The following is a 13,338-nucleotide window of genomic DNA, read 5'->3' as shown; positions in this document are numbered from 1 at the left end:
TTTCAGATCCCTAGATTCTGCTGTACTTGAAAATTATTTCCGAACTTACCTGTTATATAAGCCAAATAATTGTTTTTGTTATTTATACAGATTTCTATTACATTTATGTCATTAGCAATTAATATTTTAATAACCAAGATTTATCTTATTGATAATAATGATATAATAACAGCAACAAAGTAACAGAGATTTGTTTAAGAAATCATTTTCCTTCTCTTGCCATGAAATGACGAAAATGATTTACCATTAAATGAGAAAATAAGATTTACCATTTATTTTTATTTTTATAGTCTTCAAATAGTTTCTTCTTAAGCTGACTTTGCAGGGACATTATCAGTGAGTCTCCACAACCAATTAAACAATATGCTGTGTAAAATATTGTACATTATGCTCAATTCTTCCACAGCAGGGGTATCGTTAGCAATGAAAATATAATTATTTATTCTTAAGTTTCAAGAAGAGAGTGTGGAAAAAGTATTACCTTTTTTAGAGGCCTCAACTAAGACCAAAATTCTATTTTTATGAAAAAAAGCAGCAGAGGCTTAATTGTAGATAATTTTTAGAACATTTATGTAAAACCCTCTGGTTTTATCTCTGTTTTATCAAAGGTAAAATGAATGATAATATTTAAATGACAAAGTAAGAACAAATTTAATGAAACAACTCATGTGGAAGTAATTGTGTGTCTGACACATCGTAGGCACTTGGTTATAATATTTCCATTTGTTATGGAGCTTTGAGATCAGATCTAATCTGAAGCAGAGGTGTAGAAGGAAGGAATAGTTTGTGTGTGTGTGTGTGTGTGTGCGTGCGTGCATGTGTGTGTGTGTTTTGCTTGTAATTAATAAGTGAGTCACAGTTTGTAATATGATCTTTTTGTTTTTCCACTATTTCATCTGTATTTCCATCTACAAACACAGGGCACTTCTACATCAAAAGATGAGAAACACAGTCTTCTTAATGGCAGCCAAGGTGTTCTTGCAGTAGGATAGCATATGGGCTTCAAACTGATTGACACTTAAGTCTTTGCATATAGTTAAAGAGTAACAAAACAGGAAAAGAAAACTCTTTTTATACTCAAAATTATGTTATGTAAAGTTCATAAAGACGTCGCAAACTGTAAAGACACTTAGATACTAGCTGGTAAGCTTCCTCACTTCCTAATCCCTATTACTATAATGGATCCTGTCCATTAAAACATACACTAGTTTATTTAGTGCTCTGACTTCTAAGGAAATGGAATAACAATAAAGGTAAATTAGACCATAAAAAGTTTTAAAACACTTTTATCCATAAAGACAAGAAGAAAAAGCTCAACATAGCCTGTAAACAATATCTCAGGGTTTATTAAAAGTAAACAATGGGTGATTTATGATCAGATATAAAAGCGATTCCACTTTCCTTTGTAACCTTTGAGAAAATGCCTATGGGCTGAGCAGCATGTAACAGAACCTAGACAAGCATATAGGTCTAGGTTCACTTTGTGTGGGCTTGTATGGTCCTTGAGGTCAATTAGGAAAAGTAGACCTCATCACAAATTTTTTCTCATAGGAGCTAGATGAATGGACATACATCATACCAGAAGAGATTAGATTTTCTTGAAAATATTAATAAAATCCCTTCCCTGAAGCCTTACCTGCAAAAGCTTGGCTAAATATGTAGAAATGCAAAATAGTCTTGCATATTTCTACAGAGAGAAAAATAATTTAGTGTATTTACCAAAATGTATGCATCATATTACCATAAATCACTATATCATATTTCTCTGACCTTGCAGGATATAAAATAATACTACATCAAAAATAACACTTAAATAGTTCTTTATCATCTGCAAAAAATGTGTTCTCATTTATCTATAAATAATAACAACTTGTCAAAAACCTGCACATATTTCTTCAGATTTATTTTTGTTAGATAATGTAATTAATTATTGATGTCTGCCTTTTGTATCAATTCCATTAAAAAAATACTGATTATGAGCTTATTCAATGCCAGGCACTATGCATTGGAAAGGCGTGTTGATGGTACTGATAATTGTGATACTGTATTGATGACCAAGATGATCATAAAGACAGCAATGCTGAATGCTAGCATTTATGAAACAGTGTTCATGCGCTGTGTTTTCATGTATGCTAAAATCTACTTCTAGATCCTCTAGTTGATTTCACTGCCTTACTTTTCTATTTCAATGTCAATAATGCATTGATTTAGAGACACTATAATATGTTGTGATATCTAATAAGGGAGTTTCTGTTCACTTTTTTTTCCCCAAAAATTTCTTGATGATTTTTAGGCATGCAGTCTTCCTTATAAACTATAAGGATTTTGTTGTTGTTTTTACCAGTTTAATCTCAAACTGCTCTTTTACCTTCCCCAGAAATTCAGCTGTATTGGGATTCTACTAGAACTATATTAGCATTTACTCATGAATTTTGAACTACTAGCATTTTAATGATAATAAGTCTTCCTGTTCAAGAATATAATATGATTTTAATTAGCTTATTGTGTTATATGTCATTCAATATGATTATACATATAGATTCCATACCCTTACTATTAAACTCATTCATGTGCATTTTATAATTTTTGTAGCTAGTATGAATGAAAAAATGTTTTGCTTCCTTCTTTTGCTGAAAGTTCCTTACTTAGAAACTTCAGTTACTGAATTTTTTAAAGTAAATGTTCAAGCAATTTGTCGTCTTTTTGATTCTATCAGTTTGTCTTTGACAAGATTATTTTGGTTTTGTATATACAGAATATCATCTACAAGAGTCTTATTTACTTCATTTCATATTTTAAAAATATTATTTTATTCCTTACTTGCATTTTCTACAAGCTCTGAGGCAATATTTGATAATAATGGTGATGGTGGGCACTCTTGAATAGCTTTTGAATTTAAATATGATGGTTTTGGTGTTTCTATCTGTGGTAAAAATTATTATTTTAGTAAACTCTTTATTATATTTAAATAATTTTATTCCTCTTCAATTTGATTATAATTTTAATTAGCAGTTCCAAAAAATTATATGTGTTCAACATCTATTGGTATAATCATAGGAATTGTACCCTTAATATGTATGTAGTCAATTACATTATTAGATTTTATGATAACATTCCTGAAATTAATCCTATTTGGTCATAGTGTATATTAGTAGTTTCCTTTTGCCAATATTTAATTTGGGAGCCTTTGAAGGAAGCTGTGGGAGTTTTAACAGGATTGCTTACCAGGAAAAACAAGGAATCTCACTATAGCCTCACTGAGCTCTGTAGACCACTCTTCATCCTGGCAGTGGCAATGTGGAAGCCAGCATGCTTGCCTGTAAAACCATTTATCCTGGAATAATGCAACCTCTTCAACATGCCTATGCCTGTTAGTCATTTTCTATTAATGACTACTAATCTCAAGTAGACCCTGTGTGCTACCTGGAAATCCTACTAGATTTCTTTAATCCATTCATTCTACAACTCCCCTAGTTACCTATTTCATACCTGCTCCTATCCCCTTAAATATAGAAGCTTCCCCACAGATATTTTTCCAGAATTTCTGCTCAAAAATGCTCCAAGATAATTTATAGGCATCTTACACTTAGATCATGAACAAACAGACATTGTATTAGGGACACTGTTTAAGGAAAATTGATTGCAAAAATCAATGAGAAAAAATTAGTCTCTCTTTTATTTCCATTATCTCCAACAAGCAGAACAGTTTTTAAGAGTTTGGACAAGCGTCAGTTAAAGAAACTGACACATAGGCCTATGGAACAAAATGGAAAATCTAGAGATAAGACTGCACACCTGAAGCTATCTGATCTTTGACAAAACTGACAAAATCAAGCAATGGGGAAAGGATTCCCTATTCAACAATTGATGCTGTGATAACTGGAAGCCATATGCAGAAGACTGACACCGTACCCCTTCCTTACACTATATACAAAAATTAACCCAGGATGGATTAAAGACTTAAATGTAAAACCCCAAACTGTAAAAACCCATAAAGGTTACCCATGCAATACCCTTCAGAACATAGACATGGGAAAGACTTTATGATGAACATGCCAAAAGCAATTGCAGCAACAGCAAAAATTGACAAATGTGATCTAATTAAGCTAAAGAGCTTCTGTAGAGAAAACAAAAGAAAACAAAACAAAAAACTATCAGCAGAGTAAGCATACATAATAGAAGAAACATACATAATAGCAGAAAATTTTTGCAAACTATGCATTCAACAAAGCTCTAATATCGAGCATCTATAAGGAACTTAAACAAATTTACAGGAAATAACAACCAAATAACTTCTTTAAAAAGTGGGTAAAGGACACGAACAGATATTTTTCCAAAGAAGGCATACATGAGGCCAAAAATCATGAAAAAAGGTCAACATCACTGATCATTAGAGAAATGCAAATCAAAACCACAATGAAATACCATCTGAATCAGTCAGAATGGCTATTATTAAAACATTAAAAAATAACAGATGCTGGCAAGGTTGCAGAGAAAAAGGAACACTTATACACTGATGGTGGAAGTGTAAATTAGTTAAACCATTGTGGAAGGCAGTGGGGCAATTACTAAAGGACCACAGGACATAATACCATTAGACCCAGCAATCCCACTACTGGGTATACACACAAAGGCATAGAAATTGTTCCATTATAAAGACATACATGTGTACGATCATTGAAGCACTATTCATAATAGCAAAGATATGGAATGTACCTAAATGCCCATCAATTAAAGACTGGTTAAAGAAAATGTGGTACATATATACCATATAATACTATGTGGTCATAAAATAAAAGAACAAGATGATGTCCTTTTCAGGGAAATGAATGGAGCTGGAGGCCATTATCCTTAGCAAAATAACACAGGAACAGAAAACCAAGTTTATTAGTCTGTTTTCACACTGCTATTAAAGTGTCTCACCTGAGACTGGGTAATTTATTAAAAAAAGAAATTTAAGTGACTCACAGTTCAACATGGCTGTGAGGCCTCAGGAAACTTACAATCATGGCAGAAGGGGAAGCAAACATTCTTTTTAGCATGGCAGCAGGAAGAAATGTCAAGCATAAGTGGGAAAAGCACCTTATAAAATAATCAGATCTTATGAGAGTTCACTCACTATCATGAGAATGGAAGCATGAAGGTAACTGTCTTCATGATTTACTTATATCACACCAGGGCCCCTCCATGACACATGTGGATTGTAGAAAGTACAATTCAAGATGAGATTTGGGTGGGGATACAGCCAAACCATATCACTAAGTATCACATGCACTCACTTATACGTGGGAGCTAAATAATGAGAACACATGGACACATCAGGGGAGCAATACATACTGGGGCCTGTCAGAGGGCAGGGGGTGGGAGAGATAAAGTAAACTAATGAATATGAGGCTTAACACCTGGATGATGAAATAATTTGTACAACAAACACCATGACATAAATTTACCTATGTAGTAAACCTATACATGTACCCCTGAACTTAAAAGTTTTGTTTAAAAAGAAAATATAGAGAGATTTGACAAATCATAGCTAATATAGCTAATACCTACAAAACACTTTAGACAGACACTATTCTAAACACTTTACATATAGCATTTGATTTAATCCATACAGCATCTTCATAAACATGTTTAATGTCCACATTATGTAAGTGAGGGAAGGAAAGCAGAGGGAGGTTAATTTTTCTCAATGCCACACAATTATTAAGTGAAGGAGGTAGGATTTGAACACAGGCATGTGGCCCCTATCCTCTCTATGATAGTAGAAGAGGCCAGGAATGTTTGAGGAAATCTTTCCTCATGAAACTAGGAGCAAATGGTCACCCTGCTATTCACTGCAGTAAATGCATAGGGTTTGATAAAATAGGGGCCTGTCTTTCATCTCACAAGGAAAGTGATTAGCAGTGTGCTGTATTTGAACAGGCTCCCATTTTCAAGATGTCATTCTGACATACTAACCACTGCTCTTTTGAGCATTTTCTTGGGATCAGGTGTGGACAATACAGGTCTTATCTCCAGAGTTTTGAAATGAATTAAAATCATGTATTAATGAAACCCAATCTAAGCCGCTTAGTAACTAAGGCCCAGGTTCACTGCATAATCTATTTCTATTCCAGATTTTGTCCAGCCTATAACATTACATGTTAGAGATTCTGCCATGAGATTAAAGGACATTAAGATATTTCAAGATGTCAATGTCAAGATGCTACTTTTTGTAGCCAAACTTGGTTCCATTATTAACCACTCAGAGAGAAATTAAAGTCTAAATATAGTAGCCACTTTCATAGTCCAAAAAAATAAATTTCTGTTACTCTTTTAATCAAAATTTAAAGAAGTAAAAGTACAATTTTGAATCTCTTCACCTTCTTCATTTCAGTCCTAGCCAAAATTATACTTTATGCTAGAGTAGAACTGATTTCTATCAGCAGCTACATTGTTTTTCTTTAGCATAAGTAAATTTTAAAAAATTTGTCTGAAAAGTATTTGTAGGGCCTATCTTTGTAGAGTTCAAAGAGTTAATAAGAAACAAAAATTATTATATCTTTTTAATTAAGGTAAGAAGCCAATCCTTATTTCTAAAAGCAGTTATTCCAGGAAAAAAAGAATATGTTTGCAAAGCTAAGTGTTTAATGGTGCCAAAGACCAGAGGAGAAATTCCTTTTAACTGGAGAAGGCAATTTGTTTTGGTTGTAGCCTTGCCAGGATGCCACTCAGACTGTTCCAGGTGTTCTAAATCCATGACTTGTAAATTTAAACTCAATTGGGAGAACTCTCCCAGCAAGAAGTTATTTTTGGTGCCCTGCAATCACATTTCTGAAGGGATAATCCATTTATTCACTGGCCTCTTGTTTCCAAAAGTGACACTTAGTCTACTTACAAAGTTTAGAAGTTTTCAAGGGTGGCAGCTCAGTTGCCAGGTGCATACTCTTGTAAGTACATATTTTCAGTCTTATGCCAGAATGGTTCTTTCCAGTGCCTCTTGCCAAGAAACCTGGTCCTAACAAAATTTCCTCCTCAATCTGGAGATATCTAATCCAGTGCCACCCTAAAACCGTGAAATAGGAAATTATTTTTTGAGTTTATGGACATTCCTCATGATTTGCCCTCCTACTGTTCTTTTCTTTTTTTTTTTTTTTTCAGTGAAATGTTTTTCCATTTTTCTTTTCTTTTTTTTTCTCCCCATTTATTTATTTTATTGCATTTTAGGTTTTGGGGTACATGTGAAGAACATGCAAAATTGTTGCATAGGTATACACGTGACAGTGTGATTTGCTGCCTTCCTCCCCATCACCTACATCTGGCATTTCTCCCCTTGCTATCTCTCCCCAGCTCCCCACCCCCCCTACTGTTATTTTCTTGGCCATGCAGAATGGAATTTGGAGCATCTGGTATAGAGATGTCTGGCAGTAACAATTTAAAGCTAAAACCTCTCGAGCTCAGAGACATATGGGACTTCACTACCCAGCAATTTAAAAGTAGCAAAGAATGGTCTGCCTGCTATGAACTAAGAGGCCTATTCCTTGCAATGGAACGTTTACCTTAGCCATACCTCCTTAGAAAAAAGCTGCACCTGAAGAAGGGTCTGCAGCATCCCGAATCTAGGTCCCTATTCCTGCCAAGGCCCTGGAGCTTTGACTCTTTTTGATAGACTCTGTCTCTGCTGAGAGCTGAGTGGCCTTGTTGATCCTATCTGAGGCTCCCACTTTCTGTTCCCCATTTCAAATGATCTTTCATTGGCATCCCTCTTGAAACATTTCCTTAGGTCTGGGGGCCTTTGTTTAAATCTCAATAGTCTTTGCTTTTGGACAAAACACCAAAGTCTATTCTCTTTGAGGATAGACTCATTAACCAAAGAAAATAAGTGAAAATAAATCAAGCATTTATAGTTAATCTTCCCAAAGTTACTCATCAGTTTTCACTTTGCTCTCGCCTGGGTAGAATAAATGAAGAGTGAGGAAAGGCTAGAAGTATGCTTTCCAAATCTCTGGTCTTGGATGCCTGGAGTGAGAAACAGCATTTTCCTTTAATAAGTAGGGTTAAATTAATGATAACTATTACTACTACTAATATGTATTATTATTAATGCTTAAACTTTCAACTTAATGGCATAACTGTGCTACATGGAAAATAAAAATGTTACACACAGGAATTTACTTTTATTTATTTATGGAAAATAAAATGTCATAGCACTTCATCTCTCTGGGTCCTGGATTGCTGATTTATGACATGGAGTTAGGAGTAAGTTATCTGATGCACTCAAATGTCTCTTCTATGATTCATGCTTGGAGTACTGCTGTTGTACTTGCTATCTTGAATTCATACTCTAGAATCATGGAGATTGTTATCCATCTATGTTTGCTGCATTTTAAAAATTTATTTCGTTTATTCCATTTCCAAGGCAGAATTGCAACTATGGCTTAACCTGAATATTGCGGAAAAATATAACAGCCACCCAGTACCTCAAGAGTCCTTGAAAACAAGCTGAAGTAATGATGTGGTCTTTCAATTATTTACGTGAAAAAAAGAGTTACAGATGTAAGACAATTGCATTCCCTAAACTACTGTTCAATAGAGCTGAAGACAAGAAGATTGTGCCCTTTAAAGAGAGAGAAAGGTGCTCTTGAAAGGGACTTAGATCTGGTAGTATTGAATATGTTTCTGTTGCTCACTGTCTTTGATGTTTGGCCCCCCTAAAGATTTTTTTGTTTGTCTTATGTAAGGAAACAATAATGGCATTTTGGGGTGATGTGATCAGCAGTTTTTTTTCCCCTCAAACTTATTTGTGAGAAGGTCTTGAAGAAAGGGTGAGAGTTTTAAATTTTCTAGAGCCCAGAAGAAAGGGATTAGAGGTATAATTATCATATTGCCATTCTTTCGTTTCTGTCTTCTGGTTCTACTCTATTTTATCTCTATGATGTCTTTTTTCTTTTGTCAATCAAAGAGTAATGAATGAACAATGAATAAATCAGAGACTCTAGAATAGAAAGTGAAAAAAAGTGAGGAAAATGTTTATGGGGCAAACAAAACTAGAACGTCTAGAAAAAAGGAAAAGCTGTACACAGAAAAATTATAAATAAGATAGGTCAATGCCAAGTATTGAAATAGTCTCATGAAAAATATGGGATGAGTAGCCCTCGTTGCCACATAGGCATCCATAAAAACAACTAGAAATGAAAATCAGGTGAACATATTATTTAATATTTATACTTGTAGTGTCAATGATATCAACAAACACGCCACTATTTAAACTTCATGTTGTTGCTGAACACAAAAAGGATGAGAAGGGTCATCATTTTCTGCTCAGTGTTGGCTGGTCTCACTCAGCATATCTTTGTCTATCCTCTCAGGAGACAGGTTATATACCTAGCCTGAATTAGAAAAGTTAGCAAGTGAAATGAGATTTCCCCTAATCCCCTAACAGTGTTCTTTGGAATATATTTCAAAGCTTATCCTTTAATATAGTAGTATTCCTTTCTCTACAGTTTTATTACATTTACTTTTCAATTGAATCAAATCCCCATGGTCAGCACAGAAGCACATAATGAAAGAATATCTGATTACCTCATGAAGAAACCTATTGGTGCTCAAACACACATGCGTGTGCACGTGCGCACACACACACGCACACACACACACACACACACACACATTCTCTCTCTCTCCCCTGCCCACCTTCCCCAACACCACCCTCTCTCATACACATACAAATACTTTCTATATATCACCAAGGATTCACCTGGGAAACAGAAGAAAGGAGAATCAGATTCAAGTCTACAATTTTGGTGAAATTAGACCTCAGCTGCTTATACCTTATTATTCTCAGTGATGTTCAGCTTACAAAACATTTATGCATTCACCATTATTCATAGATTTCCTTAATCAAGAACAACCCTCTTCACCTTCTTAATCTTATCCATTTTCAAGACTAAGATTTTTTTATAACCCCTGAAAGTTCTAGACCATCCTAGACATAAAGAAAAATATCCTTTCTAAATTTATAGGATTTCTAATCTAAATTGATCATTTGCAAATGTACCAGGCACATCTTGTGACACCTGTGGAACTCTCTTTGAAATGCTGTTCTAGTTCATTTTAATTTTTGATAAATTGGGGCTTATTTGGTTCTTCCTGTCTATATGAGTTTTTGAATAAGACCCACTGTTATAAACCAACCATCATGTCATGAGTGGTTTCTAATGCTTCATTTGCTTATGAACTTTTACATTTTTCACTAAGGCAGCAAACAGAAAAAAGAAAATATTAATAATGTAGGAAAAGAGATTGAGGCAAAGAGTAAAGGCATACTCTAGATAAAATTCAAACATCATGTAAAGGTAGCATTCAGGAAAGTAGAGTACTAAGTTGAGAATGTATAAAGGCAACAGAATTAATATTGGGTTCTAGAGAGACAGGAATTGAGCCTTATTGAGAACCTAGCAGGGTAACAGGGATGCAAGTACACCAACAGCTCTGAAAGCAGGGCTGGGGCTAAAGTGTCTCTGACCACTGGAGATGGTAGGTGATGGGAATGGATATGTAAAACATTGAGAGTTAGCAAAATTTTCAGTTTACAACATGCAATCTCTTCAGTTAATGTTTGGGGCTTTTATCCTCTACTAATTTTTCTTCCACCCGATGTTAAGACCATTTGCAAAAAGAATTTTTTTTCTCAAATGGCATATTTCCCAGATTCACTTAGTGCACGCTCTGGCCTACACAGTAGGATTTTCCTCAAATAACTAATTTGAATTGTTAGCATGGTAGTATACGTGTTTGAAGTTTAAGGTTCCATAGCGTTATGCCTTGTCTGCAACTGGATGGTGAAATCCTTGAGATGAGCAACTGTTTTCACTCACCTTTGTATTCTCCCAAAGTCTATCACAATATTTTCCGTGGAGTAGATATTCAACTACTGATTAATTTGTCCTTCTTAATTATGCATGTTTACTACTGTTATGAATATTCAAATATTTTTTCTAAATCATGTAACTTTGTCCAGTTAATAAAAAATCATTAAAAACACATTCACATCATTAACGTATCTTGAGTTCAATGAAAAGTCTGGTGGTCAGAACCCATAATACATTAAAAACTCCTTTTTTACCATTTTTCAGTTTTGAGCTATGTATGGAGCTGCCTTTGAAAACATTTGTACTTTTCATTTAGATGAGCTATGTGACATACAGAGAAAGATGAAAAACAATCTCTGTGTGAAGTCACATATGAGGGGTTAGTTCTAAATTTACCAGCCACTAATTTTCCTTTGAGCGATCATATTTGTTCTTTGATTACACATAACCTTACTGATTTCAAAGCAAAAGAGCAGGAGGAGATGAAAATACTTGAATCACACAACAGCCTCAGGTGGTGCCTTTGGAACTGAAGAGCTGACATTCCATTTCCAAGTCTCAAAATATAAAAGACATAACTAGACTGAGCAAATGTGATGCAGCAGCAAAAGCCCTTGGCAAAGCAGAGCGAAATATCAAGAAGGGCTGGAGCTAAAGTGTCTCATATTTGTATGTATAGAAACCCATGCAACCCAGACAAGGGGCATTAAGGGATGAACTAGGAGCTGCTTGACTTACTCTTTCCTGGGGAACGTTTGGTAGTGTTGCACAGGAAGTACTATGGTGGCAATGCCTCCAAACTATGGAAAGCTCTTTCTCAAACAAGAGGAGACGCTTCTTTCAAAAAGGGTATTACAAATCTCGCCTTTTATTGACTGAATGAAGAATTATATTCCCACGGAGTGGCTGACGATAGACACAGCAATCTAACAAAAGACAGAAAGTTGCAGAGGATACTAGAGAAAACAAAATCTTGCTTAGGAATTAACAAATAAAGATTAAATACTTAATACAGGTATTGATGGACTTACAGCCTATGCAACTTACGACCATTCGACTTTACCACCACAATCGCTAGCCACGACTGCTCTGCGTCTGGCAGCGCAAACGTTGCCCAGCTGGGCGTACGACAGTGCGGACCAGCTTCCAGCAGCACTACCATCTCCGCGTGCATATAGCCTACTCAACTTACGACCAAATCGTGTTACGACCAGTCTGTCGGAACCAATAGTGGTCATAAGTCGAGCACTAGCTGTATCTGATATGGAGAAAGTACATAAGCTTAATATATTAAATTATTTTATCCTATAAATATATTATTCCTTTTTGGTTCTTATACTGATTTTTTGATTACCATATGCCAAGAACTGACTTGAATATTTTACAATCTTACTGTTTTTAAGCCTCATAATAAGGATGATCATAGGAAATAAGTACAATTAACAATCTCCTTTTTTGAAAAGATGAATTGAGTCTTGGAGAATTTAGGCAAGTCACTCAATATAATATAACTAGTGATTTCAAGACTGGGACTTGGAGCCAATTCTGATTAATTCCAAATCATATGCTTGCAATTTCTAATCTGAGACATTCCTGAAGCAAGAAGACATTTTAGCATGGACAGCAGATGTATGTAGCAGTGGTTGTGCTAAGAAGAAAATTCAGAGAGGACAACATTTGTTTCTTGATAATGTTGGGTTAGAGACCTCTGTCAGGAATCAGAAATTATTTTTACCACCTTTTTACTAATTATATGTACATATAGTGTGTCTCAATTAGACACACTCAGTTCTAAGGAGTCTCAATTTAGTTTTAGACATTCTCAAAACAAATTCATTATAGATTCATGAGTTAAAAGATACCTACCAGATGTCATATAAGAATACTTAGGCTAGGGGTAAAGATTTGAGTCCCCAGAAAAGATAAAACTAACAGTTAACAACAACCTGTGCAGAATACTACACTCTTAACAAGGCTTTTTAATTTTCTTCCCCTGGGATTACTGTGAGTGATGCCTAGAAATATGAGCAGTCAGTTAATAGCATTATAAACAATGGCTGCTGTGTTTTCTAGTTCACAGAAATTCAATTAGTAAGAAATTCCACATCTTTGTCCCTTTGTGTAAACAAATTGCCTTTACTTTGCTAAAGTTAAGGTTGGCAGTCCCAGAGTGTAAAAGTGTCTCGACATTGGTTAAGTTCTATTAGTTTTCCAGTCTTTTTCCCAATCCTTTGCTGAAAACATTGGATTCATGCATTAACTCATGTATTCATTCATTTAGTCATTTCACAAGAATATGTAGAATGTTTACTCTATGCCAGGCATATTTTACATGCTAACAAAGAAATGATGTGCATGCAGGCAAATTTTTTGTGCTTATGTGCAAATACATATACAAAAATATGCAACATAAATGCCAGTAATAAGCTGCTTAAGAAGACAGAGGGTGCCTAGGAGGTGAGGGTGCAATTTAAAATAGGGTGTT

The sequence above is a fragment of the Sapajus apella genome, unplaced genomic scaffold (assembly GCF_009761245.1).
Source record: "Sapajus apella isolate SASKATOON/1434 unplaced genomic scaffold, GSC_monkey_1.0 scaffold5, whole genome shotgun sequence".
Taxonomy (NCBI): Eukaryota; Metazoa; Chordata; class Mammalia; order Primates; family Cebidae; genus Sapajus; species Sapajus apella.
Note: the sequence above shows the minus strand (reverse complement) of the source record.